Source organism: Oncorhynchus gorbuscha, linkage group LG19 (assembly GCF_021184085.1).
Source record: "Oncorhynchus gorbuscha isolate QuinsamMale2020 ecotype Even-year linkage group LG19, OgorEven_v1.0, whole genome shotgun sequence".
In the NCBI taxonomy this organism is placed as follows: Eukaryota; Metazoa; Chordata; class Actinopteri; order Salmoniformes; family Salmonidae; genus Oncorhynchus; species Oncorhynchus gorbuscha.
In genome coordinates, this window is record NC_060191.1 from 74354066 (window position 1) to 74381003 (window position 26938).

The window sequence follows — 26938 nt, forward strand, 5'->3', positions numbered from 1 at the left end:
TTGATTTGTATAGGTGTAGTCTGTGTATTTATTGATAATGCACAGTTTGCACAAACACACAGATGTAGAGGTGTCCCGGACTCCCGACTCCGATTGGCTCGAGCAAGAATTTAGTGTCACTCTCGTCATCCACTCGCGCGCAGTCTCCGCTGTCTAAGGGCCGCGCGCCCCGCCCTCACCTCGCGGCGTGAAAACAACATGGTAGCGGAAACACGGAGCTTCTAGCGGAACAGACACAGTCTAGCGATGGCATGTTCTACACAGCGGGTCCAATTCACCGCACACACTGGACGACAACCACAATAATCACCTGAGAGTAATGACAGGTACGTTTTTTACATGTTATTTTTGAATATAGTGTTTTTGTTAGTTTTTCTTCTCATGTGAGGATCAATGAGCTTGATGTTTGACGCCTTGGGTATAGTCCCCCCCGGCTCCTAGAGACCAGTTTGAATTCCGGTGACCGCGTCAATAATAAGGCATGAGACTTTTCTCGTGTCGTATCTTGTGTACGGATAGGCTAAACGCACAGGTAAGCTGCCGGGTGTTTCTCATATAGCAGTGCTTTTAAGCTGACATTACTGCATGAGCCATGTCCACTTGTTTTGTATTCATAATGGATGGATGGATGCATGTGCCCATTGCTCTGCCACCACCACATGAATGGCATAATTCATAGATAGCCTATAGATCAGTAGGCTACATTGGGCAACAATTCACTTCATCGACTCCAGTCCCCCCCCCCCCCGTCGCTATTTTGAGAGGTAAACAGTGTCATGTCTTCATCACTGAATGGAGGAGTTCACGGTGACACTGACAGACCGCAGTAGACAGACATGCCTGCCTTGCTACAGGTGTTCTAATCAAACCTGACGGCAGTCTATTGATTAAACCAAATGCATGCAGGACATAAAACACGCACAACCTGTAGAATAAGATCTGTAAACATGTGTATTGATTTGACAATGTGTTTGGAAACAAACTGTAGGACTCTGGTGGGTGTAATATATATGAGAGCGAGAGAGAGAGAGAGAGAGAGAAATTGTCTCAGAATGACTTGGTGTGGTAGAATGAGGATGGGACAAGTATTTGATACACTGCCGATTTTGCAGGTTTTCCTACTTACAAAGCATGTAGAGGTCTGTAATTTGTATCATAGGTACACTTCAACTGTGAGAGACGGAATCTAAAAAAAAAATCCAGAAAATCACATTGTATAATTTAAGTAATTAATTTGCATTTTATTGCATGACATAAGTATTTGATACATGAGAAAAGCAGAACTTAATATTTGGTACAGAAACCTTTGTTTGCAATTACAGAGATCATATGTGTACATCAACAATATTAATGAGAATAATGATACATTAAAGCAATAGAGGTAGACCAGTGTCAACCTGACTGAGAAGACACATGACCTGGTAGTAGACCAGTGTCAACCTGACTGAGAAGACACATGACCTGGTAGTAGACCAGTGTCAACATGACTGAGAAGACACATGACCTGGTAGTAGACCAGTGTCAACCTGACTGAGAAGACCCATGACCTGGTAGTAGACCAGTATAAACATGACTGAGAAGACACATGACCTGGTAGTAGACCAGTATAAACATGACTGAGAAGACGCATGACCTGGTAGTAGACCAGTATAAACATGACTGAGAAGACGCATGACCTGGTAGTAGACCAGTGTCAACATGACTGAGAAGACCCATGACCTGGTAGTAGACCAGTATAAACATGACTGAGAAGACCCATGACCTGGTAGTAGACCAGTGTCAACCTGACTGAGAAGACCCATGACCTGGTAGTAGACCAGTATAAACATGACTGAGAAGACCATGACCTGGTAGTAGACCAGTGTCAACCTGACTGAGAAGACACATGACCTGGTAGTAGACCAGTATAAACATGACTGAGAAGACCCATGACCTGGTAGTAGACCAGTGTCAACCTGACTGAGAAGACGCATGACCTGGTAGTAGACCAGTGTCAACATGACTGAGAAGACCCATGACCTGGTAGTAGACCAGTGTCAACATGACTGAGAAGACCCATGACCTGGTAGTAGACCAGTGTCAACCTGACTGAGAAGACCCATGACCTGGTAGTAGACCAGTGTCAACATGACTGAGAAGACCCATGACCTGGTAGTAGACCAGTGTCAACCTGACTGAGAAGACCCATGACCTGGTAGTAGACCAGTATAAACATGACTGAGAAGACCCATGACCTGGTAGTAGACCAGTGTCAACCTGACTGAGAAGACCCATGACCTGGTAGTAGACCAGTATAAACATGACTGAGAAGACCCATGACCTGGTAGTAGACCAGTGTCAACCTGACTGAGAAGACCCATGACCTGGTAGTAGACCAGTATAAACATGACTGAGAAGACCCATGACCTGGTAGTAGACCAGTGTCAACCTGACTGAGAAGACACATGACCTGGTAGTAGACCAGTATAAACATGACTGAGAAGACACATGACCTGGTAGTAGACCAGTGTCAACCTGACTGAGAAGACGCATGACCTGGTAGTAGACCAGTGTCAACCTGACTGAGAAGACCCATGACCTGGTAGTAGACCAGTGTCAACATGACTGAGAAGACCCATGACCTGGTAGTAGACCAGTGTCAACATGACTGAGAAGACCCATGACCTGGTAGTAGACCAGTGTCAACCTGACTGAGAAGACCCATGACCTGGTAGTAGACCAGTGTCAACATGACTGAGAAGACCCATGACCTGGTAGTAGACCAGTGTCAACCTGACTGAGAAGACCCATGACCTGGTAGTAGACCAGTATAAACATGACTGAGAAGACACATTCATCTTTTTATAGTTAAATATTAGATTTTTTTTCTTCATCTTTTTATAGTTTTAAATTCTTTGTACTGAATAATAATTTCAGGAAGGAAAGATTCTCTGGCTCACATGACTCTATTGGAACGGCCTCTTCTCTTGGTATTTACCATGAGGTCCCAAATGGTAGACTATTCTCTACAGCAGTGTTGTCCCAACTCGGGTCTTCATGTACCCCCCAACAGCCCAACTTGGGTCCTCCAGTATCCCCCCCAACAGCCCAACTCGGGTCCTCCACTATCCCCGCCAACAGCCCAACTTGCGTCTTCCAGTACCCCCCCAACTCGGGTCCTCCACTATCCCCGCCAACAGCCCAACTTGAGTCTTCCAGTACCCCCCCCCAACTCGGGTCCTCCACTATCCCCGCCAACAGCCCATTTACATTACATTTACATTTAAGTCATTTAGCAGACGCTCTTATCCAGAGCGACTTACAAATTGGTGCATTCACCTTATGACATCCAGTGGAACAGTCACTTTACAATAGTGCATCTAAATCTTAAAGGGGGGGGTGAGAGGGATTACTTATCCTATCCTAGGTATTCCTTAAAGACTTGAGTCTTCCAGTACCCCCCCCCCCCCCCCCCCAACTTGGGTCCTCCAGTATCCCCCCCAACAGCCCAACTCAGGTCCTCCACTATCCCCGCCAACAGCCCAACTTGAGTCCTCCAGTACGCCCCAACTCGGGTCCTCCAGTACGCCCCAACTCGGGCCCTCCAGTACGCCCCAACTCGGGCCCTCCAGTACGCCCCAACTCGGGTCCTCCAGTAACCCCAACAGCCCAACTCCGGTCCAACATTACATATTGTTGTTGTGGCCCGAACAAGCACACCTGACTCTCTACTTGTCAACTAATCATCAAGGGCTTGACAAGTTGAATCAGGTGGCTTTTTGTTGTTGTCTGTAGCTTCAACAAAAAATGTATGTTGTTAGGGGGGGGGGGTACTCGAGGACCCATAGGGCGCTGGTCAAAAGTAGTGCACTATGTAGGGAATAGGGCGCTGGTCAAAAGTAGTGCACTATGTAGGGAATAGGGCGCTGGTCAAAAGTAGTGCACTATGTAGGGAATAGGGCGCTGGTCAAAAGTAGTGCACTATGTAGGGAGTAGGGAGCCGTTCTGGTCAAAAGTAGTGCACTATGTAGGGAGTAGGGAGCCTTTCTGGTCAAAAGTAGTGCACTGTGTAGGGAATAGGGAGCCATTCTGGTCAAAAGTAGTGCACTATGTAGGGAATAGGGTGCCGTTCTGGTCAAAAGTAGTGCACTATGTAGGGAATAGGGAGCCATTCTGGTCAAAAGTAGTGCACTATGTAGGGAATAGGGAGCCATTCTGGTCAAAAGTAGTGCACTATGTAGGGAATAGGGAGCCATTCTGGTCAAAAGTAGTGCACTATGTAGGGAATAGGGAGCCATTCTGGTCAAAAGTAGTGCACTATGTAGGGAGTAGGGAGCCGTTCTGGTCAAAAGTAGTGCACTATGTAGGGAATAGGGAGCCGTTCTGGTCAAAAGTAGTGCACTATGTAGGGAATAGGGAGCCATTCTGGTCAAAAGTAGTGCACCATGTAGGGAATAGGGAGCCGTTTGGTCCACGGCCCCTCTCTCCAGCTACAATCAGATGTAGACGAACTACTGGAGGCAGCTCAGGATCTTTCTTTTGAACCACACGCTGAAGAATGTCCACTGCAAGTCATCTGATCATTTGTTGGCTTTTCCAGTAACACCTAAGGACTTGTCTGGTACACAAACTGAGCTTTTGTTTCGCTTTTTTTTCTTGTGTATAAAGCATGTACTAACCCCAAACACAGATGATTGCTTGAAATGTGCATATTTTAGATCCTTAAAAAAAAAAAAAAGTACTCTTGTGTGAATAATTCATATTTTATCCCACATTCACATAACTGCTTTGTTCATTTCATTTGCAAAGTGGAGAGTAGTAAATGCTGTAGTGTTGTTGTTCTGCTTGTTCTGTTTGTTCTGTTTGTTCTGTTTGTTCTGTTTGTTCTGCTTGTTCTGCTTGTTCTGCTTGTTCTGCTTGTTCTGTTTGTTCTGTTTGTTCTGTTTGTTCTGTTTGTTCTGTTTGTTTCTGTTCTGCTTGTTCTGTTTGTTTCTGTTTGTTCTGTTTGTTTCTGTTCTGCTTGTTCTGTTTGTTTCTGTTTGTTCTGCTTGTTCTGTTTGTTTCTGTTCTGCTTGTTTCTGTTTGTTCTGTTTGTTCTGTTTGTTCTGCTTGTTCTGTTTGTTTCTGTTTGTTCTGTTTGTTCTGCTTGTTCTGCTTGTTCTGTTTGTTCTGTTTGTTCTGTTTGTTCTGTTTGTTCTGCTTGTTCTGCTTGTTCTGTTTGTTCTGTTTGTTCTGTTTGTTTCTGTTTGTTCTGCTTGTTCTGTTTGTTCTGCTTGTTCTGCTTGTTCTGCTTGTTCTGCTTGTTCTGTTCTGCTTGTTCTGTTTGTTCTGTTTGTTCTGCTTGTTCTGTTTGTTCTGCTTGTTCTGTTTGTTTCTGTTCTGTTTGTTCTGTTTGTTCTGTTTGTTTCTGTTCTGCTTGTTCTGTTCTGTTTGTTCTGTTCTGTTTGTTCTGCTTGTTCTGTTCTGCTTGTTCTGTTTGTTTCTGTTCTGCTTGTTCTGTTTGTTCTGTTTGTTCTGTTCTGCTTGTTCTGTTTGTTCTGCTTGTTCTGTTTGTTCTGCTTGTTCTGTTTGTTCTGTTTGTTCTGTTTGTTCTGTTTGTTCTGCTTGTTTCTGTTCTGCTTGTTTCTGTTCTGTTTGTTTCTGCTTGTTTCTGTTTGTTCTGCTTGTTCTGTTTGTTCTGCTCCAGACAAAAAAAATGTTTTCCTCCCCCTGAGTGTTTTGTTCTGCTGTAGACTAACTTTGTTCGGTCCAGCTGCAGCGTTGCTATGGGCCCTGGTCCTAAGTAGTTCACCAGAAAGCAATAGGGTTCAATTTGGACCGCGAAATGTTGTTGCGGCTCTTGTTTGTTCTGAACACCAACCAAACTGAACAGGCCCTTCTCTGTAAGGCAGATTTAAATAAATAATAATAATAAATACATTTACAAACTGAGTCTTATGAAATAATTTATAAAGCAAAAATAAGAACATGTAATCGTTTTACATTTTAAATGCCAAACATTTTTAAAAAGCCCTCACTTGGATATAAGTTGCAATGTAAATGTCGAAGAGGATCTTTACGTAGCAGATGTTTGGGGACCATCCATTCCCTTGTGGAGGGACGTTTGGTATTGTAGTCACTGCAACGATGCATTCAGTAGGCCTGAATTATAATTCCAAATCAATCCACTCCAACTCTGTTATTTCCATAATTATTCATCATTCAGACCCCATTGTAGTTATGACGTTAGCTAAGGAAGCCCCCGCTAAGGAAGCCGTGCTCTGCTAAGAAAGCCCTGCTAAGGAAGCCGTGCTCTGCTAAGAAAGCCCCGCTAAGAAAGCCCTGCTAAGGAAGCCGTGCTCTGCTAAGAAAGCCCCGCTAAGGAAGCCCCCGCTAAGGAAGCCCTGCTAAGGAAGCCGTGCTCTGCTAAGAAAGCCCCGCTAAGGAAGCCCCCGCTAAGGAAGCCCTGCTAAGGAAGCCGTTCTCTGCTAAGAAAGCACCTGCTAAGGAAGCCGTGCTCTGCTAAGAAAGCCCTGCTAAGGAAGCAGTGCTCTGCTAAGAAAGCCCTGCTAAGGAAGCCCCCGCTAAGGAAGCCGTGCTCTGCTAAGAAAGCCCTGCTAAGGAAGCCGTGCTCTGCTAAGAAAGCCCTGCTAAGGAAGCTCCCGCTAAGGAAGCCGTGCTCTGCTAAGAAATCCCTGCTAAGGAAGCCGTGCTCTGATAAGAAAGCCCTGCTAAGGAAGCACCCGCTAAGGAAGCCCTGCTAAGGAAGCCGTGCTCTGCAAAGAAAGCCCTGCTAAGGAAGCCGTGCTCTGCTAAGAAAGCCCCGCTAAAGAAGCCCCCGCTAAGGAAGCTCCCGCTAAGGAAGCCGTGCTCTGCTAAGAAAGCCCTGCTAAGGAAGCCCTGCTCTGCTAAGAAAGCCCTGCTAAGGAAGCCCTGCTCTGCTAAGAAAGCCCTGCTAAGAAAGCCGTGCTCGGCTAAGAAAGCCCTGCTAAGGAAGCAGTGCTCTGCTAAGAAAGCCCTGCTAAGGAAGCCGTGCTCTGCTAAGAAAGCCCTGCTAAGGAAGCCCTGCTCTGCTAAGAAAGCCCTGCTAAGGAAGCCGTGCTCTGCTAAGAAAGCCCTGCTAAGGAAGTCCTTCTACAACACACCCTCTTTTTCCTTAAATTCGATATATTTTTTTTCAATAGTTGTTGAACGGAAGTACATGTGATTGGATGGGAAAAAATATCTTGATCTTCATTATTATCTACGATCTTTTGGTGTTGTTTTATTTTTGGAGTTCATTCCATTGAACTTTATCATGACAATGACCCATAGGAATCAGGGACCAAGTTCGATTGAACTGGTCTGTTATCCATAGTTCTCTCTCCCTACAGACTACACTGTGCTGGAGAGATGTTTTCATGGAGAGGAGAGAGAGAGACAGGTCTTCCCAGGTCTATGTCCCAAATGGCACCCTATTCCCTACATAGTGCACCCTATTCCCTACATAGTGCACCCTATTCCCTACATAGTGCACCCTATTCCCTACATAGTGCACCCTATTCTCTACATAGTGCACCCTATTCCCTACATAGTGCACCCTATTCCCTACATAGTGCACCCTATTCTCTACATAGTGCACCCTATTCTCTACATAGTGCACCCTATTCTCTACATAGTGCACCCTATTCTCTACATAGTGCACCCTATTCTCTACATAGTGCACCCTATTCTCTACATAGTGCACCCTATTCTCTACATAGTGCACCCTATTCTCTACATAGTGCACCCTATTCCCTACATAGTGCACCCTATAACCTACATAGTGCACCCTATTATACTACTGTTAACCAGGGCCCATTGGGTGTGCTGTATAGGGGACTAATATAGTGCACTACTGTTAACCAGGGCCCATTGGGTGTGCTGTATAGGGGACTAATATAGTGCACTACTGTTAACCAGGGTCCATTGGGTGTGCTGTATAGGGGATTCGGGTTCCATTTATGACTCGGCCCCCAGACAGTCATGTTGACGCATTCTACACAGACTGGCTAATTCTACTGGCCAAAAGTTTTCTTGTGAGAATTATCATCTCTCCCACTTTCCCTCCCTCCATCAATCACAGAACAAGAGCTTCTTTAGAACAGAGGAACTGGGGAGGGCTCTGTTGCTGCTTCTCTGTGACTGAGTTAAAAAATAAATAATAATAATAATTGTAAAAAATTCTGGGTAGGTATATATTGAGGGAGATAATTTAAAGGCAGGTGGATAGCCTATTAAGTTCAGTGCTGTTTTGGGATCAGTTTTGCCTTTTTAGATCACAATGAATTAAATCACATGGAGAGGGTGGGACCTGATCCTAGTTCAGCACGCCTACCCTGAAAAGCTTCATAGGCTGACATACGGCCCTAGACATGCTTCCATGTAGTAGAGTAGTTATCAAGTGATGCATAAATAAGTAATTATATATTATATATACATACATACACACACTTAAAACTCATTTTTCAACCACTCCACAAATTTATTGTTAACAAACTATAGTTTTGGCAAGTCGGTAAGGACATCTACTTTGTGCATGACACAAGTCATTTTAAAAATTAGCCCTATATCAACATAACCTGAAAGGCCGCTCAGCAAGGAAGAAGACACTGCTCCAAAACCGCCATAAAAAAGCCAGACTACGGTTTGCAACTGCACATGGGGACAAAGATCGTACTTTTTGGAGAAATGTCTTCTGGTCTGATGAAACAAAAATAGAACTGTTTGGCCATAATGACCGTTGTTATGTTTGGAGGAAAAAAGGGGGAGGCTTGCAAGCTGAAGAACACCATCCCAACCGTGAAGCATGGGGGTGGCAGCATCATGTCGTGGGGGTGCTTTGCTACAGGAGGGACTGGTGCACTTCACAAAATAGATGGCATCATGAGGGTGGAAAATTATGTGGATTTATTGAAGCAACATCTCAAGACATCAGTCAGGAAGTTAAAGCTTGGTCGCAAATGGGTTTTCCAAATGGACAATGACCCCAAGCTTGCTTCCAAAGTGGTGGCAAAATGGCTTAAGGACAACCAAGTCAAGGTATTGGAGTGGCCATCACAAAGCTCTGACCTCAATCCTACAGAACATTTGTGGGCAGAACTGAAGAATTGTGTGCGAGCAAGGAGGCCTACAAACCTGACTCAGTTACACCAGCTCTGTCCAGAGAAATGGGCCAAAATTCACCCAATTTATTGTGGGAAGCTTGTGGAAGGCTACCCAAAACGTTTGACCAAAGTTATTAATCAATATAAAGGCAATGCTACCAAATACTAATTGAGTGTATGTAAACTTCCGACCCACTGGGAATGTGATGAAAGAAATAAAAGCTGAAATAAGTCATTCTCTACTATTATTCTGACATTTCACATTCTTAAAATAAAGTGGTGATCCTAACTGACCTAAAACAGGGACTTTTTACTCGGATTAAATGTCAGGAATTGTGAAAAACAGAGTTTAAATGTATTTGGCTAAATATATTATGTGTGTGTGTGTGTGTGTGTGTGTGTGTGTGTGTGTGTGTGTGTGTGTGTGTGTGTGTGTGTGTGTGTGTGTGTGTGTGTGTGTGTGTGTGTGTGTGTGTGTGTGTGTGTATATATAACATTCCCATCTAACCAATATATTAACCTGAGGTCACAAACAATTCCTGCTTGCAAGTCATCGTATATCGTTGAGAGAATTTTAAAATCCTCTCAGTATGTTCGTGTCAAGATGATCCACTCCGATGGCAGGGGAAAGTGACCCCATTTTACTATGTTACACACACACACACACACACACACACACACACACACACACACACACACACACACACACACACACACACACACACACACACACACACACACACACACACACACACACACACACACACACACACACACACACACACACACACAGGGACTTCCATGCTCTTACAGAGATATAGAGCTTATGATGTGAGGGCAGGTTGGCTTGTGTTGCTGTAACATTAAAGTGGTGTTGACACAGTGGGCAGGACTCTGTGTGTGTGCGTGCCGTTTGTGCGTGTGTGTGTGTGCGTGCGTGTGTGTGTCGTTTGTGTGTGCGTGCGCGTGCGTGTGTGTGTGTGTGTGTGTCTTTCTCACTAGTTCATTATTGCCCTCATTCATTTCTTACTATTAAATGTCAGATTGTTTTCATTTTATTATATTTCCGATCTGCATCACCATTAATTTGATGAGAGAGAGAGAGACGCAGAGGTGAGAACGACACTGTGTGTGAGAGAGACCGTTTGGTTATCAGGCGTCTGTTTCCTAGTGTAACCCCAGGGTCTGTTTTAGTGTTGGTATGCAAAACTGCTTCTGGAAACACGTGTGTGTGTGTGTGTTGTCTCCCTGGCTGGTTGTTTTCTGCAGCCATCATCTCTGACAAGGCAAGCAGCCCGAGGACATCGCCGGTGCTATGACAACTATGCTTCAGCCCTTTCGTTCATTCACAGTTCTATTTTGGATCTCTGACTCGTTCTCTCGTTCGCTCTCACACACGATTTTGATCATTATCGGGTATCGGCCTATTTCTGCTCTGCATTCATTATTTGCTGTTTTACGTTGCACAAAGAAGATTTATTTATTTATTTTTATATTCTGCATGCAGAGTCTCAATTTAGTGTTTGTCCCATTTTTGTGAATTTTTGGTTTGTGAGTGAACCCCAGATCTCACAACCATAAAGGTCAATTGGTTCTATAACTGATTTTCAGCCAGATCCTAATTGGTATGTTGAATGTTATGTTCCTTTTGATGGCGTAGAAGGTCCTTCTTGCCTTGTCTCTCAGATTGTTCACAGCTTTGTGGAAGTTACCTGTGGTGTTGATGTTTTGGCTAAGGTGTATATATAGTTTGTGTGCTCTAGGGCAACGGTGTCTAGATGGAATTTGTATTTGTGGTCCTGGCGACTGGACCTTGTTTGGAACACCATTATTTTTGTCTTACTGAGATTTACTGTCAGGGCCCAGGTCTGTCAGGGCCCAGGTCTGTCAGGGCCCAGGTCTGGCAGAATTTGTGCTGACGATCTAGGTGCTGTTGTAGGCCCTCTTTGGTTGGTGACAGAAGCGCCAGATCATCAGCAAAACCGTACACGTTTGACTTCAGATTCTAGTAGGGTGAGGCCGGGTGCTGCAGACTGTTCTAGTGCCCTCGCCAATTCATTGATATATATGTTGAAGAGGGGGGGGGGGGGGGGCTTAAGCTGCATCCCTGTCTCACCCCACGGCCCTGTGGAAAGAAATTTGTTTTTTTTTGTTGCCAATTTTAACCACACACTTGTTGTTTGTGTACATGGATTTTATAATGTCGCATGATTTCCCCCCCAACAGCACATTCCATCAATGTGTATAGCAGACCTTCATACCAAATTGAGCAAAACTTTTTTGAAATCAACAAAGCATGAGAAGATGTTGTTTGTTTGTCAATTAGGGTGTGCAGGGTGAATACGTGGTCTGTTTTACTGTAATTTGGTAAAAAGACAATTCGACTTTTGCTCATCACATTGTTTTCACTGAGGAAATGTACAATTCTGCTGTCAATGATAATGCAGAGGATTTTCCCAAGGTTGCTATTCACGCATATCCCACAGTAGTTATTGGGGTCAAATTTGTCTCACTTTTGTGAATTGGGGTTGTCCATGGTTCAAAATATTGGGGAAGATATCCGAGCTGAGAATGATGTTAAAAAGTTTAAGTGTAGCTAATTGGAATTTGTGGTTTGTATATTTAATTTAATTTTGGATACCATCAAACCCACAGGCCTTTTTGGGTTGGAGGGTTTGTATTTTGTCCTGTAGTTCTTTCAATGTAATTGAAGAATCTAGTGGGTTCTGGTAGTCTTTAAAACCTCTTTGGGCTGAGATCCTGCTAACGGGATCGATATGACAACAGCCAGTGAAAGTGTAGGGCGCCAAATTCAAAACAGAAATCCTATAATTATAAAATATATAAATTCCTCAAACATACAAGTATTTTACACCATTTTAAAGATACACATCTTGTTAATCCCACCACAGTGTCCGATTTACAAAAAGGCTTTACAGCGGAAGCAAACCAAACGATTATGTTAGGTCAGAGCCAAGTCACAGAAAAACACAGCCATTTTTCCAGCCAAAGAGAGGAGTCTCAAAAAGCAGAAATAGAGAGAATTAATCACTAACCTTTGATGATCTTCATCAGATGACACTCATAGGACTTCATGTTACACAATACATGTATGTTTTGTTCGATAAAGTTCATATTTATATTTTAAAAAACTGTTTACATTGGTGCGTTACGTTCAGTAGTTCCAAAACATTCTGTGATTTTTGCAGAGAGCCACATCAGTTTACAGAAATACTCATAATAAACATTGATAAAAGATACAACTATAATGCACGGAATTATAGATGCACTTCTCCTTAATGCAACCGCTGTGTCAGATTTTTAAAAACTTTACGGAAAAAGCACACCATGCTATAATCCGAGTACGGCGCTCAGAGACCAAAACAACCCAAACAGATATCCGCCATGTTGTGTCGTCAACAGAAGTCAGAAAAAGCATTATAAATATTCACTTACCTTTTGATCTTCATCAGAATGCACTCACAGGAATCCCAGTTCCACAATAAATGTTTGTTTTGTTCGATAATGTCCATTTATGTCCAAATACCTCCTTTTTGTTCGCATTTAGTAAAGTAATCCAAATTCATGACGCGCGATCACTAGGCGGAGTCAAAGTCAAAAAGTTCCGTAGAAACATGTCAAACGATATATAGAATCAATCTTTAGGATGTTTTTAACATTAATGTTCCAACTGGAGAATTCCTTTGTCTTCAGAATTGCAATGGAACTCAAGCTAACTCTCACGTGAACGCGCGTGACCAGGTCGTGGCTCTCTGGCAGACCTCTGACTCATTCCCCTCTCATTCGCCCCCACTTCACAGTAGAAGCATCGAACAAGGTTCTAAAGACTGTTGACATCTAGTGGAAGCCTTAGGAAGTGCAATATGACCAATATCCCACTATCTTCGATAGGCAATGAGTTGAAAACTTAACCTGAGATTTCCCACTTCCGGGTTGGATTTTTTTTCTCAGGTTTTTGCCTGCCATATCAGTTCTGTTATACTCACAGACATCATTCAAACAGTTTTAGAAACTTCAGAGTGTGTTCTATCCAAATATACAAATAATATTCATATCTTAGCTTCTGGGACTGAGTAGCAGGCAATTTACTCTGGGCACCTTATTCATCCAAGCTACTCAATACTGCCACCAGCCATAAGATTCTTATTTGATCATGTGTATGTTTTTGCTGTTTGTTCTTTGTTATGGAGCCAATCAGATTGGAGAAGGGGTTTATCCACGCCTCTTTTGGAGAGCTAACTCTTCGTGTTGTTTGTTATGGAGCCAATCAGATTGGAGAAGGGGTTTATCCACGCCTCTTTTGGATAGATAACTCTTTGTGTTGTTTGTTATGGAGCTAATCAGATTGGAGAAGGGGTTTATCCACGCCTCTTTTGGATAGATAACTCTTCGTGTTGTTAGTTTCGAGTGTTCCAATTTTCCCAGAAGTGGTTGGATTCTATGGATTCTTTAATTACATTATTGTTTTAGTGATTCGCCATAGTGAAGGCGTAGACTCAGGTTTTCTGAGTCTCCTCTGTTTTTGACAGGTTTTTCAATTTCTTTCTTAGGTTTTTGCGTTCTTCATCAAACCATTTCGTCATAGTTAATTTTCTTAGGTTGTCTGCTTGAAAAAAAATGTGTTTGATGGGGAAGTTGAAATATACTGCTTCTTTCCACTCCTCTCCTCTTTTGACCTCACCCTCTCACCTTCCCCCCCTACTCACAAGGCAGGCAATACGCTCGACCTCATCTTTACTAGATGCTGTTCTTCCACTAACCTCATTGCAACTCCCCTCCAAGTCTCCGACCACTACCTTGTATCCTTTTCCCTCTCGCTCTCATCCAACACCTCCCACACTGCCCCTACTCGGATGGTATCGCGCCGTCCCAACCTTCGCTCTCTCTCCCCCGCTACTCTCTCCTCTTCCATCCTATCATCTCTTCCCTCCGCTCAAACCTTCTCCAACCTATCTCCTGATTCTGCCTCCTCAACCCTCCTCTCCTCTGTTCCACTGGATGTCATAAGGTGAATGCACCAATTTGTAAGTCGCTCTGGATAAGAGCGTCTGCTAAATGACTTAAATGTAATGTAAATGTAATACTGTTTAGGTTTTCTACTGCAGTGAAATGTTTTTTCCTGGAAGTTGTCTAATAGGGAATGAATTTGTTGTTGCCTAATTGTATTTTGGTAGATTTCAATACTATTTTCCTTCAATCTATGGTATTTCTTAATATTATTCAGTTCCTTTGGCTTTGATGCCTCATGATTGAGTAATGCTCTGTTCAGCTAGACTGATTTTGCTGTGTTCTGATAGGGTTGTCAGTGGGCTGACTGAACCCTCTGAGAGACTTTGGGTTGAGGTCAGTGATGGATGAGTTGTAGGTATACCTACCATAGGAGTCTTCTCGAAACCTACCATTGACTATGTACAGACCCAGCATGCGACAGAGCTGCAGGAGTTGTGACCCATTTTTGCTGGTTGTTTAGTCATAGTTGTGTAGGGGGGCATATTTGGGAGGGAATGCTGTCCCCTCCAGGCAGGTGTTTGTCCCCCTGTGTGCTGGGAGTCAGGTTATTGTCCAGTTCTGGCTTTTAGGCCTCCACAGACTAGTACATGTCCCTGAGCCGGGAAATGGTTGCTCTCCCGTTCTAGGATGGAGAAGCTGTCTTCATTAAAGTATGGGGATTCTAGTGGGGGGATGGAGAAGCTGTCTTCATTAAAGTATGGGGATTCTAGTGGGGGGATGGAGAAGCTGTCTTCATTAAAGTATGGGGATTCTAGTGGGGGGATGGAGAAGCTGTCTTCATTAAAGTATGGGGATTCTAGTGGGGGGATTATAGGTAGCACAAATTAGGACATTTTTCTCTGTTGAGATAATTTCCTTATTCATTTCTAGACAGGTGAAAAATATTCCTGTTTAGAATAATTTAATAGTGGGTTAGGTCTGCTCTATACCAAATTAGCATACCCCCTGAGTCTCTTCCGATTTTTACACCTGGTAGTTTGGTGGATGGGACTAACAGCTGTCTGTAGCCTAGAAGGCAACCAGTGGGTCTGTCTCCTCTATACCACCCACCTGGTAGTGTGGTGGATGGGACTACCAGCTCTCTGTAACCTAGAGGGCAACCAGTGGCTCTTGTGACTGTATTATGGCGCTAGGTTGTATCTGAAAGGGGTGTGTATAAGTGAGTATGTTAGGGAAGGGGGTGTGTGAGATTTTTAGTGTAAATTTGCAGCCTGGTCTCATTGACTAGACGTAACATAAGTAAACGTACATCCGGGACACTCAAATTAGTATGAAATTTTACATTTGGTATGGTTACATAAAACAGAAGGTTACTTGAGGCAAAAACGAAAGTAGGGTGGTTGGTCGAATGTATAACTCGAATGTCTAGCAACCCAAACGTTGGACCACCTAAGCATTTTAGCTAATTATTAACTTTGCAACTACTTAGAGCTGCTATATGCAACTTTTTTTTGGGGGGGGGGGTGACCTGACTTGACCAAATTCACATAAAAATTTGAGGTTTATAGATCTGTCATCCTCATTAAAAGCAAGTCTAAGAAGCATATTAATGTAACATATTTAAACATACAGGAAATAACACTATAAACCAGTGACTCATCAAGCCACTATCGCAATACATACGCATGATAATACATGTGTTCTATGTGCTCTGTTTCAATGCTTTTCGTTCTTAAATGGATTTTTTTGTCTTTTTACTTTTGATTTTGTCTTTAAACAGTTGTAAATATAATATTTGTGGTTCTGGAAAATATATTTCACAGTGGTTTACACGGTACCATGATTCTCTACACTACTTGCTTGTTTTGTCACAAACTGAAATTAGGCAAACTAGTAGAATTTAACCTTACTCTTAAACTTAATCCTAACCTCTAGCTTAGGTAACAATACCGTGTTAGCCACCTAGCTAAAGTTAGCCACCTAGCTAAAGTTAGCCACCTAGCTAAAGTTAGCCACCTAGCTAAAGTTAGCCACCTAGCTAAAGTTAGCCACCTAGCTGAAGTTAGCCACCTAGCTGAAGTTAGCCACCTAGCTGAAGTTAGCCACCTAGCTGAAGTTAGCCACCTAGCTGAAGTTAGCCACCTAGCTGAAGTTAGCCACCTAGCTGAAGTTAGCCACCTAGCTGAAGTTAGCAACAATAAATTGGAATTTGTAACATATCATACGGCAGCGTAGCCTAGTGGTTAGAGCGTTGGACGAGTAACCGAAAGGTTGCAAGTTCATATCCCCGAGCTGACAAGGTACAAATCTGTCATTCTGCCCCTGAATAAGGCAGTTAACCCACTGTTCCTAGGCCGTCATTGAAAATAAGAATTTGTTCTTAACTGACTTGCCCTAGTTAAATAAAGGTCAAATAAATAAAAATAAAATACGTACCATACAACACTAATATGATACGTCTACCCCTGAGTCCAAGTTGAAATGTGATGCTTCCCACAAGTGAGCTTCTGAGGCAATTAAACAGGAGACTGAGGGAGGGTGGATTTATAAGGAGGGAACAGACATTCCTGCTGGCACAGCAGTCACTTCTCAGTCTGGGGGGAGGAATCGGAGAACAAGGGAACAAGGGAGGGGGAGGGAGGGATCAGGGAAGGGAGGGATCAAGGGAGGGATCAGGGAAGGGAGGGATCAGGGAAGGGAGGGAGGGAGGAATCAGGGATCAGGCAGGGAGGGAGGGAGGAATCAGGGATCAGGCAGGGAGGGAGGAATCAGGGATCAGGCAGGAGGGGAGGGAGGGATCAGGGAAGGAGGCAAGGAGGGAGGGATCAGGGAAGGAGGCAAGGAGGGAGGGATCAGGGAAGGAGGCAAGAAGGGAGGGATCAGGCAAGAAGGGAGGGATCAGGCAAGGAGGGAGGGATCAGGCAAGGAGGGAGGGATCAGGGAAGGAGGCAAGGAGGGAGGGATCAGGGAAGGAGGCAAGGAGGGAGGGAGGCAAGGAGGGAGGGATCAGAGAGGGAGGGAGAGTGGGGGATCAAAGAACGAGCGAAGAAGGGAGGGATGTGAGTGAAGAGTTTTACAAACAGCCACACCCCCTTCCTCTCTCCCTGCTATATTCTACCCCCCAGTTCCTCAAATCAGCCTGGCAGGCAGCAGCAGCCAGTCACAGGATACCGACTCAGTCTTCCCTCTGTACAGTTGAAAGAGGAGTGTCAGGATTCTGGAGCCAACAGAATGGAGCGTGAAATGTCTCCAGTGATGCAGTGATTTCCTCTGAATCTGAGCAGTCAGGCTGAAAGGAAGCACACTTGCTCTGCCTAGTTGCAGCAAGGTAAGGTAGCTTAACTCATTTCCATTTGGTGTGTGTGTGTGTGTGTGTGTGTGTGTGTGTGTGTGTGTGTGTGTGTGTGTGTGTGTGTGTGTGTGTGTGTGTGTGTGTGTGTGTGTGTGTGTGTGTGTGTGTGTGTGTGTGTGTGTGTGTGTGTGTGTGTGTGTGTGTGTGTGTGTGTGTGTGTGTTCAATGTTTTAGTGTAGCATGCAGTGTCTGTGTGTGTTCCTGCGATAGCTGCAGAGACAAATGGCTCCTTGGTTTTAAATCCTTTCCCCTCCTAAAGGAAGTGTGAAGAAACCAAACCTCGTCTCTCACAACTAAGCAAGCAAACCAATGTCCACTTTTTGCTGCAGTTGATGTCGGAAGTTTACACACGCATAGTCATTGAAACTTGTTTTTCAACCACTACACACATTTCTTGGTAACAAACTATAGTTTTGTCAAGTCGGTGAGGACATCTACTTTGTGCAGTGACACAAGTCATTTTTCCAACAATTGTTTACAGACAGATTATTTCACTTATAATTCACTGTATCACAATTCCAGTGGGTCAGAAGTTTACATACACTAAGTTGACTGTGCCTTTAAACAGCTTGGAAAATTCATGAAAATTATGTCATGGCTTTAGAAGTTTCTCATAGGCCAATTGACATCATTTGAGTCAATTGGTGGTGTACCTGTGGATGTATTTCAAGGCCTACCTTCAAACTCAGTGCCTTTTTGCTTAACATCATGGGAAAATCTAAAGAAATCAGCCAAGACCTCAGAAAAAAATGTGTAGACCTCCACAAGTCTGGTTCATCCTTGGGAGCAATTTCCAAATGCCTGAAGATACCACGTTCATCTGTACAAACAATAGTATGCAAGTTTAAACACCATGGGACCACACAGCCGCCATACCGCTCAGGAAGAAGTTCTGTTTCCTAGAGATGAATGTACTTTTGTGCGAAAAGAGCAAATCAATCCCAGAACAACAGCAAAGGACCTTGTGAAGATGCTGGAGGAAACGGGTACAAAAGTATCTATATCCACAGTAAAACGAGTCCTATATCGACATAACCTGAAAGGCTGCTCAGCAAGGAAGAAGCCACTGCTCCAAAACCATAATAAATCAGACTACGGTTTGCAACTGCACATGGGGACAAAGATCGTACTTTTTGGAGAAATGTCCTCTGGTCTGATGAAACAAAAATAGAGTCGTTTGGCCATATAATGACCATCGTTATGTTTGGAGGAAAAAAGGGGATGCTTGCATGCCAAAGAACACCATCTCAACCGTGAGGCACAAGGGTGGCAGCATCATGTTGTGGGGGTGCTTTGCTGCAGGAGGGACTGGTGCACTTCACAAAATAGATGGCTTCGTGAGGAAGGAAAATGATGTGGATATATTGAAGAAACATCTCAAGACATCAGTCAGGAAGTTAAAGCTTGGTCGCAAATGGGTCTTCCAAATGGACAATGACCCCAGAATACTTCCACAGTTGTGGCAAAATGGCTTAAGGACAACAAAGTCAAGGTATTGGAACATTTGACCCAAGTTAAGCAATTTAAAAGGAAATGCTACCAAATACTAATTGACTCTATGCAAACTTATGACCCACTGGGAATGTGATGAAGGAAATAAAAGCTGAAATAAATAATTCTCTACTTTTATTCTGACATTTCACATTCTTAAAATAAAGTGGTGATCCTAATTGACCTAAAACAGGGATTTTTTTAACCAGGATTAATGTCAGGAAATTGAGTAAAACTGAGTTTAAATATACGTGTCTATGTAAACTTCTGACTTCAACTGTATGTTGCTATTCATATTTCACAATACTGTACAATTCAGTTGGTTGTGATATGCTAACGTTTACATATAGCTACAGAGGGACTGACTAGTCTGATCGTTGCTACCTGTAAACGTTAGCGCGAGGGACTGACTAGTCTGATCGTTGCTACCTGTAAACGTTAGCACGAGGGACTGACTAGTCTGTTGATGGCTCCTCCCTCATTGCTCTGCCCTCAACTTCTGGACTTGTCTCTGTGATATTGTAATATAATAATAATAATAATAATAATAATATTGTGCTGTTTGTCTGCTACTTTGCATATCTGCCAAACTTTTCACTTTAAAAAAAACTTTTAATACGTTTTCCAACGTCTTAGATTTTTCCTCGTTCTACTTTTTTCAATTCAACTTTTTTTTTTACCCCTTGACATTTCACCTGTACATAGCCCACCTGTACATAGCCCACCTGTACATAGCCCACCTGTACATAGCCCACCTGTACATAGCCCACCTGTACATAGCCCACCTGTACATAGCCCACCTGTACATGGCCCACCTGTACATGGCCCACCTGTACATGGCCCACCTGTACATGGCCCACCTGTACATGGCCCACCTGTACATGGCCCACCTGTACATGGCCCACCTGTACATGGCCCACCTGTACATGGCCCACCTGTACATGGGCCACCTGTACATGGCCCACCTGTACATGGCCCACCTGTACATAGCCCACCTGTACATAGCCCATCCAACTACCTCATCCCCATATTGTTATTTTTAATTAAGTTAATTGCTAAGTTGTAATTACTTCGCCACCATGGCCTATTTATTGCCTTTACCTCCCTTATCACCTCATTTGCTCACATTGTATATAGACTTGTTTATACTGTATTATTGACTGTATGTTTTTTTTACTCCGTGTGACTCTGTTGCTATATGGTTCGAACTGCTCTGCTTTATCTTGGCCAGGTCCCAGTTGTAAATGAGTACTTGTTCTCAAGACTAGCCTACCTGGTTAAATAAAGGTGAAATAAAATTTTAAAAATGGACGCAACGTGAAAGATTAGTGGAATCTGTGTGTAGCTGGACAGGTAGGATGACTGACAGTGAAGGTGAACAGGTGGTCAGGTGACAGATGAATGGATGAGACTGAGGCAGGAATTCCTTTAACCATCAAGTGGTATATTTACTGGGTGGTATGTGGTGGATTCATGGACGCACAGAACTTCTGGATTAGACGGAGTAAAGGAAGAGAAAGCAGCGCGATCGGGGCGATGGTCTCCCTTTATGGAGTTGAGATCTGTCGGACATTTCCGCCTGACCTATTTAAAGCGCCCCTAACCCAGCTGAGCAAATGGCCATGAATTACAGGATTCTTCCACCAACTCCATGGGCCTTTTTTGCTACACAACGATTCAGAGGCCGAGCCTTCTCAGGTCTCTCCTCCACCCGTTACGGGGTGTGAGACGCCGATGCCTCCCAACATTAGCTCCGACAAGTTCAAAACCCTAGTCATTGGCAACTCCATTACCCGCAGTATTAGACTTGTAAAAGGGGCCTCCCGGGTGCTATCAGAGACTCTGGGTTCGCGCCCAGGCTCTGTCATAACCGGTCGCGACAGGGAGGTCCGTGGGGCGACGCACAATTGGCCTAGCGTCGTCCGGGTTAGGGAGGGCTTGGTCGGTAGAGATGTCCTTGTCTCATCTCACGCCAGCGACTCCTGTGGTGGGCCGGGCGCAGTGCGCGCTAACCAAGGTTGCCAGGTGCACAGTGTTTCCTCCGACACATTGGTGCGGCTGGCTTCCGGGTTGGATGCGCGCTGTGTTAAGAAGCAGTGCGGCTTGGTTGGGTTGTGTATCGGAGGACGCATGACTTTCAACCCTCGTCTCTCCCGAGCCCGTACGGGAGTTGTAGCAATGAGACAAGATACTAGCTACTAAAAACAATTGGATACCACGAAATTGGGGAGAAAAAGGGGTCAAATTAAAAAAACACAAACAAAAAGACTTGTTAAATAATCCTCCAGCGATCATACACTACAGGGCTACTGACGGTAAGGATAATCTGAAGATGGTCCTGGCTAAAGCTAAGACTGCCGAGTGTAGAGAGTATAGGGATATTGTTATCCACGTCGGCACCAACGATGTTAGGATGAAACAGTCAGAGGTCACCAAGCGCAACACAGCTTCAGCGTGTAAATCAGCTTGAGATATTAACATGGAAACGTCCACAGACCCACTCCAAAAGGCTTTCGGAGCCCCCATCGACTCAGTGGCTTTTGTCTCCGGACCTAATCATTGCTACAGTCATATCCTAAAATCTAGTTTTGTCCTGTGGAATAAATATTGTGGATCTAAATTATATATATATTTTTATCCCTCCATAATCCGTTTAACCACCTAATTTGAGGATCTTAATTTAACCTTGCGTAATACCCTAGATGCAGTTGCACCCCTAAGAACAAAACATTTGTCACAAGAAATTTGCTCCCTGATCACAGAAAATAACCATGCCACATGCGCAGAATAGATACCTTCCAGTGAAATGCTTACTTTCAAGCCCTTAACCAACAATGCAGTTCAAGATTTTCATAGAGATACGAAAATATTAACAAAAATAATCAAAAGTAAAAAAAAATTACAATAAAAAGTAACACAATTAAAATAACAAATGTCAACCTATTCAATACGTAGCGCTACCTGTCGGACCCTGGTCCAGAGTAGGGCACTAAAGTAAACAGGGTGCCATTTTGGATGCATTACAAAATAATTCCTAGTGAGTGTCTAACTTGCCTAGTTAAATAAAGGTTAAATAAATAAGTGTCCTAGGGAGATGGGACTGTAAGTTTGTTGAATCTCAATCTACTTCAACCCAGGCTGCTTGCTTCTGGGTCTTTTTGTGCTCAAGGAACCCCGGAGCCCCGGTGAGAATGGGTCATCTGCTGCCTGTCATAGTTTATGGAAGTGTAGCCTAGCAACCGTCGCCCTAAGAACTTAGCAGGACACGAGGTCAAGGGTAGTAAGGCTCTGGTTTCAACTCTCAGAGCTGACCAGGACTATGACTAGCTGAGAAGAGAGGATTTTGGGTGAGTGCTTTTTTTTAGCTACTCTGATATTCAGTGTTGAGAGTTTTAAAAAATAAATGTTTTATCTGGTAGTCTTGGCTCTCTAAAGGGAGTGTGGGTGGGTGATGGGCGATTATGGCCTAAAAATCATATCTCTATTTTTAAAAAAAATATATATGTATATATATGTATGTATGTATATGTATATATATATATATATATATGTGTATATGTGTATATATATATGTATATATATATGTATACACACACACACACACACACACACACACACACACACACACACACACACACACACACACACACACACACACACACACACACACACACACACACACACACACACACACACACACACACACACACACACACACAAAACGTGTGTGTGTGTGTATCTCTAAATAAGCTTTGTCGCACAATTAAAGGTCAATAACACTGTAAACCTGCTTGTTTGCAATAATCACTGATCTGGCTTTCAAGTCTATGAAAATACAATTTTTGTTACAAATTTAATCGGAACCGTGTACAAGGCACATCCACGAATAACGACCAACTTCTTCTTGTAGGAAGGAATGATAGAAAATGAACATAGGGTCTCATAAACAATCTCTAAAGCCCATGTGTTAGTGGAGAAGACAACTCCTCTTTATATTTTAAAATCGAGCCAACATTTTGTTTCTCTCCCATCGTTCTTTATCGTTAATAATACAGTTTCTTTTTTTGTGTGTCGAGTTTAGTCAAATCATTTCTGAAATTCGCAGCAAAAGTCAGATGTCCAGCCAGACTTATTATAGCCACTCCATTGGGGCGGCAGGGTAGCCTCGTGGTTAGAGCGTTGGACTAGTAACCGGAAGGTTGCAAGTTCAAATCCCCGAGCTGACAAGGTACAAATCTGTCGTTCTGCCCCTGAACAAGGCAGTTTACCCACTGTTCCTAGACCGTCATTGAAAATAAGAATTTGTTCTTAACTGACCTGCCTCGTTAAATAAAGGTCAAATAAAATATTGCCCCACCCTCAGTTCACAGTTTGGGATCCTCTTTTATATTGTGTATTATATTTATATTTTCCTTTAAAACAAGAACAACAACAGAAGATTTTTCATCAGCTTCCTCCAACAGTTGCCTTTCTCTTTTCACTGCCTGCTGAAAGGTGATGTTTTGGGGGAGGGAAGGGGGGGGGCAGGCAAAGGAAATACCCCACCATTATAAAACATCTAGATATGCAAAGTGGTTGTCGAGATTAGGGCTTTTACAACAGTGTGACTTTCTTATCAGACAGACAACAGAACAGAGGGACATTGTTTGTCCTGGACTAGAGGGACCAGTAGGACTGTGTGTGTGTGTGTGTGGTTGTTTTGAGACCAGGACATCCCAGACCATTCTGTTCTTCCACAGTTTTGTGTAGTTGTGTGTGTGTGTGCCAAGACCCAGATGGGTCACGCCTCAATGCACAGGGGGCTGGAGGGAAGGAAGATGAGGCGAGTAGTGGTTGTTGGGGGGGGTTTATGGCTTCCCATCCCAAACAGTTCGGAACAGTTTGATCTCCTCTGCCAAAATGTCAGATTTCTTGAGTTCTCTTATATTAATTCGGACTATTTTGAGGAATACGTATTCTTTCTTCGGTGCCTCGATGGCTTCCTTTTTCAAGCAAATGTTTTAAGAGAGTATGCTAGCACTCTCGTTTTGGTTCGCCTAGACGAGATCGGAGCATGCTGACGCCTTTGGGGTTAACCCCGGGGGGGTTAACTCCTGGAGGTTGGGGTTTAACTCCTGGAGGGTTGGGGTTTAACCCCTGGAGGGTTGGGGTTTAACCCCTGGAGGGTTGGGGTTTAACCCCTGGGGGGTTGGGGTTTAACTCCTGGGGGGTTGGGGTTTAACTCCTGGAGGGTTGGGGTTTAACTCCTGGAGGGTTGGGGTTTAACTCCTGGGGGGGGTTAATCCCTGGGGGGTTTGGGTTTAATCCCTGGGGAGGGGGGTTGAGGTTAATCCCTGGGGGGGGGGTTAATCCCTGTGGGTTTGGGGTTACCCCTTAGCTCCTGTGGGTTTGGGGTTAGCTCCTGGGGGTTTGGGGTTAGCTCCAGGGGGTTGGGGTTAGCTCCTGGGGGTTGGGGTTAGCTCCTGGGGGTTGGGGTTAGCTCCTGGGGGTTGGGGTTAGCTCCTGGGGGTTGGGGTTAGCTCCTGGAGTGCTGTGGTGGCTGTGGATTCAGAGGAGAATTTAGACTGTCATGTTCCTCTCCCATGGGGTTTGAGTTAGCTCCAGCAGACTTTGTGGTGATGGAGAGGTGGGTGGATGGGGTGGATATCTCCCCAGGGGTAGGGTTAGTTCCTGGGGGTGCTGTGCTGAAGAGATGTGTGTTTTGTGGGACCCAAGGCTTCACGGCGGGCCTGGTCTGAAGAAGTAGATATCTGGAGATCTGATTTGGATCAGTAGACTCAGCAGCATATTCTGTATAGATCACATCTGACCCATACAGGGTAAGATCTGATCTGTATGGGTCAGATCTGATCTGTATGGGTCAGATCTGATCTGTATGGGTCAGATCTGATCTGTATAGATGCACGGCCGGTATGGTCATAGAATTCTGTGCTTTCTTTAAAAAATATATAATTTTCTGGGATTTCTTTTTGTGTTTGATATGAACTCTGCATAGTTGCTGAAGAGCTTGTAAGTAAGCATTTTGCTGAATAGTTTACACCGGTTATATACCGTTCATGTGATTTGAAAGCCAGATTTTCTTCTCTGAAGAAGACTCTTTTTCTCTGATGTCCTTTCTCCTATGTGGGTCACATGTGGAAACTTGGCGTCTCGACTCTCACGTCAAGGACTCTGTCCCAAATGGAACGTCCACCCTGTTCGTGGACGTTTATCACTCCGCTTTAAGTTCATTGTCAGTTCAGTTTTACACTCCTGCCTGCACTGGTCATCACAGCTTCAACCTCCGTTATTCCCTGCTTCAGATTGATATAAGAGGGTGGACGGGAAGTGGAAGGGGTCTGTCCCAAATAGCTCTGGTCGTAAGTGATGCACTACAGGGTATTTTGAGTCTTTTTAGTTGATGATGTTACATAAAGAAACAACCAAGCCACATCGAGGAGCTTCGGCTTGATATTGTCGCTCGCTGACCTGGAACACATTGGAACACCTTGATCTCTTCGATGAAAGGAGATTCTAATCACGGCGGATTAACAGAGAACACATTCTCAATACATCATCACGGGTCTTTTAGCTGCTAACTGTCCTTGGCTCCGTGTCATTTTTTTGTCCAGCCAATCTGTGGTCAGCATTGTGTTCAGTCTGTAGCCAGCAAAGGAATGAAAGCCGTAGTTAAGGGACATTTTAAATGCCTGGGCCAGACAGACAGGCAGGGAGGTCGCTAGCTGCCACACGTATGATTAGGAAGTGAAAGACAGCCCGCCAGCGTCTTGGCCTCAGCCTGCCGGCGTCTTGGCCCACCAACTGGGGAGCCAGGCCCAGCCTTTTTCCCCACAAAAGGGCTTTATTACAGACAGAAATACTCCTCAGCACCCCCCTCCCCATGTTGTGAGGCCTGTTGGACGTACTGACAAATTCTCTAAAAGGACATTGGAGGCGGCTTATGGTAGAGAAATTAACATTATATGATTTGGGAACAGCTCTGTGGACGATCCTGCAGACCACATGCCAATTACATGCTCCCTCAAAACTTGAGACATCTGTGGCATTGTGTTGTGTGACAAAACTGCACATTTTAGAGTGGCCTTTTATTGTCCCCAGCACGGGGTACAGTTGTGTAATGAGGTGTCTCGGCCTCAGCCCACCACTGTCTCGGCCTCGGCCCACCGCTGTCTCGGCCTCTACTCTTCATCTTTTTATTTTTTTCTCCATTCCGACCATACAAAGCTGATTCATCAAATTGCATTCTAAACTGAAGATCATGATTAGGTGATTATTGGAGTTCGGTAGGTGGGCTGGGGCAAACCTGTGAAACCAATCAGGCCCTCGAGGACTGGAATTGCCCACCCCTACACCCCACCCTGTGCTACCTGATGCTAATAGATCATGTTAATGCTAATAGATGTGAGGTGTCCTATGCTAGATGCTAATAGCTGCTAATGCTAATAGACGTGAGGTGTCCTATGCTAGATGCTAATAGCTGCTAATGCTAATAGACGTGAGGTGTCCTATTCAATAAACATGTATTCATCCCTCAATTAATAATGTCTTACTTTTTAACTCTGCCGTGTTGGGATAGGGCTCGTAATATATCACGGTAAAGTCTACACCTGTTCGGCGCATGTGACAAAGTTTAATTTGAGTGGCAGTGATGGGGGGCAACGCTAATAGCTTTGAGGTATCCTATGCTTGATGCTAATGCTCATAGCTGTGTGGTACAGTGGAAGTCAGAAGTTTACATACACCTTAGCCAAATACATTTAAACTCATTTAAACTCTAAATACATTTAAACATTTTCACAATTCCTGACATTTAATCCTAGGAAAAATTCCCTGTCTTAGGTCAGGTAAGATCACCACTTTATTTTAAGAATGTGAAATGTCAGAATAATAGTAGAGAGATTTATTTCAGCTTTTATTTCTTTCATCACATTCCCAGTGGGTCAGAAGTTTACATACACTCAATAAGTATTTGGTAGCATTGCCTTTTAAATTGCTAAATTGGGTCAAATGTTTTGGGTAGCCTTCCACAAGTTTCCCACAA

At 44.0% G+C, this 26938-nt stretch overlaps 1 long non-coding RNA gene across 1 annotated transcript in view; it reads left to right on the forward strand.

The window, feature by feature from the left end:
- The first annotated feature begins 189 nt into the window (after window positions 1-189).
- LOC124006513 overlaps window positions 190-26938 on the forward strand; it is a 49803-nt gene continuing 23054 nt past the window's right edge. The window contains exons 1-2 of the long non-coding RNA XR_006833790.1: window positions 190-326; window positions 17250-17382. This is a non-coding gene — a long non-coding RNA (uncharacterized LOC124006513). The remainder of the gene's footprint in view (window positions 327-17249; window positions 17383-26938) is intronic.